The 2991-nt window shown below is 40.0% G+C and overlaps 1 non-coding gene across 1 annotated transcript; it reads left to right on the top strand.

The window, feature by feature from the left end:
- Positions 1–2185: 2185 nt before the first annotated feature.
- Positions 2186–2292, top strand: LOC133787450 (small nucleolar RNA R71). Its single transcript, XR_009872472.1, has one exon. It is a non-coding gene; the product is annotated as a small nucleolar RNA R71 (small nucleolar RNA).
- Positions 2293–2991: the final 699 nt, after the last annotated feature.

Raw genomic sequence — 2991 nt, 5'->3', positions numbered from 1 at the left:
TTATGTCGAGTTCAACAAATGCAAATTTTTGCTATTGTAAGTAGGGTTCCTCAGCAACATTGTATCCGAAGATGGAGTAGCAGTAGCCCAAGCTAAGGTAGAGGCTGTGAAGGATTGGCCAAGACCTAAGAATGTGTCAGAGGTTAGAACTTTTCTCACGCCAGCAGGCTATTATCAGAGATTTGTGGAAGGCTTTTCTAAGATAGCCACTTCGCTTACCAACCTAACCCAGAAACAACAAAAGTTCAACTGGATGGATAGATGTGAAGAGAGCATCCAGTTGCTCAAGGATAAGTTATGCTCTGCACCCGTACATTTTGTACCGATACCCAATGACAAGTTTGTACCGAAATCCAACGACAAAGTTTGGGTTGTGTTCTGATGTAAAATGACAAAGTAATAGCTTATGCCTCAAGGCAGCTGAAGGAATATGAGCAATGCTATCCAACACATGATATGGAGTTGGCAGTGGTGGTCTTCGCATTAAAAATCTGGCGCCACTATCTTTATGGAGAACGGTGCAAGATTTATGTGGACCACAAGAGCTTAAAATATTTCTTCACTCAGAAGGAGCTCAACATGAGGCAGCATAGGTGGTTAGAACTAGTAAAGGATTATGACTGTGAAATCCTATACCACCCAAGAAAGGAAAATGTAGTTGCAAATGCATTAAGCTGGAAGAGTTATAGAAATCTAGTAGAATTATCTGGAATAGAAAAGTCACTACAACAAGAGCTGATTAATGACGAAATAGAACTTGTCAGGGGTAAATTGGCTAACTTGTCCATCCAATCGAGTCTATTAGATGATATCAGAATCGGTCAAAGGCATGATGACACGTTAGTATCACATATGGCTGCAGTTAAAGAAGGCAAGACTACATATTTCTCCATATCAGGAAAGAAGTTCTTGACATATAAGGGTCGGGTGTGTGTGCCGAATTATTATGGAATTAAGATGAAGATTTTAGAAGAGGCACACACTACCCCATACTCAGTTCACCCAAGGTCGACCAATATGACTCACGACCTTAAGGCACTATATTGGTGGCTGGGAATGAAGAAAGACGTAGCAGAAAATTTGTCAAAATGCCTTATATGCCAGCAATTGAAGGCGGAACATCAACAACCTGCAGGCTTATTGCAACCGCTTAGTATACCAGAATTGAAGTGGGAGGACATAGCCATGGATTTCGTGATAGGATTACCACAAACAAATAAGCAACACAACTCAGCTTGGGTTGTGGTAGTTAGACTCATAAAGTCAGCTCACTTCCTGCCTGTCAAGACTACGTACATTGCTAATCAGTACGCAAACATATATGTTTGAGAAATAGTACGACTGAATGGAATCCCTAAGACCATAGTATCCAATAGAGGATCGATGTTTACATTGAGATTTTGGGGAAGTTTGTAGCATGCCATAGGTACCAAGCAAAGTCTTTGTAAGGCATTTCATCCTTAAACCGACAGTCAGCCCGAGCGTACCATACAAATTTTAGAAGATATGTTGTGTGCTTGTGTACTAGACTTTGGAGGATCGTGGAGTAAGTATTTGCCACTTATAGAATTATCCTACAATAATAGCTACCAGACAACGATCGGTATGGCACCCATGAGTTACATTATGGAAAGAAGTGTCGATCGCGGTTATATTGGGATGAGGTAGGAGAAAGACAAATTCTTAGAACTGAAGCTATTAGCGAGGCTCAATATGACGTGGAGCTTATTAGAAAATGTATGCTTGCAGCTTAGAGTCGACAGAAGTGTTATGAGGATGCAAAGTGGCGAGATGTGGAATTAAAAGTTGGAGATCAAGTCTTCTTAAAGATATCTCCAATGAAAGGAGTGAAGCGGTTTGGGAAGAAAGGCAAACTTAGGCCCTGGTTTATAGGTCCTTTTGAGATGTTTGACAAGGTGGGAACAATAGCATATAGATTAGCCCTACCGCTAGCTCTAGCAGATAACCATAATGTGTTTCACATCTTGATGCTGCATAGATATGTGTCAGACCCATATCAAGTCCTAAAGTACGATACGTTAGCACTCCAGAAAGACCTGAGTTACGAGGAACGACCGGTTAGTATCCTAGAATGAATAGTCCCATTTGCCGAAGCATCCAAAACCATGTGTTTGTGGAGGCATTGAGACCATTATAAAAAGTCTCCATTTGAATGCAATGTGGGATTTCATGATGTGGGCACTTCCTCAATAACTCCTTTAACCTCTCCCAAGTGTTACATACCGACTCATCCTCCAACTGTTGAAAAGAAATATTCTCATTCTTAAAATTAGCATTTTTCGTTGGAGGAAAGTACTTCATCAAAATTTTCTCAGCTAACTCATGCCACGTAGTCACTGAATCAGAACGAATTGTATTAAACCAAGCTCTAGCTCTGTCCCTTAGAGAAAAAGGAAGCAACTTCAACCACAAGGCCTCATTAGTAACGCCTTGCAACTTAAAGGAATCGCTCACCTACAAAAATTAACGAAGATGAAGATGAGGATCCTCTGTAGGCAGCCCACTAAATTTACCCATTGTCTACAACATTTGGAACATCATGGGTTTCAACTCGAATTGTGGTGCTTGAATTTCAAGCCTAACAATGCCCAGATTGAGCTCATTGAACAGGGGGCAGCATACTACCTTACGTGTAATGTCCCAAAAATGCTATTAGAGTTTAGTGCCTTGATTAGCATGTCGGGAGGGCATAATTGAATATATGTGATATTTACTGATTAAATGCATGATTATGTGGCATGCATTATTTATATGATAACATGACTATATTTTTATGCATGTTTATAAGTATTAAATATGCATGTGGGCCCGTTCTTGTTTATAAGGGCATATTTGTAACTTTGGCCCATTGAGGGCATAATTACGATTATATGTGTTAAATGATTGAGACAACATTATTATGATGATATATTTGCTGTATACGGCTCGAGGAAATCCTAGTGAGAGAATTAACAGAATAGTCACAACGGG

This window comes from Humulus lupulus, chromosome 6 (assembly GCF_963169125.1).
Source record: "Humulus lupulus chromosome 6, drHumLupu1.1, whole genome shotgun sequence".
Lineage (NCBI taxonomy): Eukaryota > Viridiplantae > Streptophyta > Magnoliopsida > Rosales > Cannabaceae > Humulus > Humulus lupulus.
Note: the sequence above shows the minus strand (reverse complement) of the source record. Positions and strands in the feature narration are given on the sequence as shown.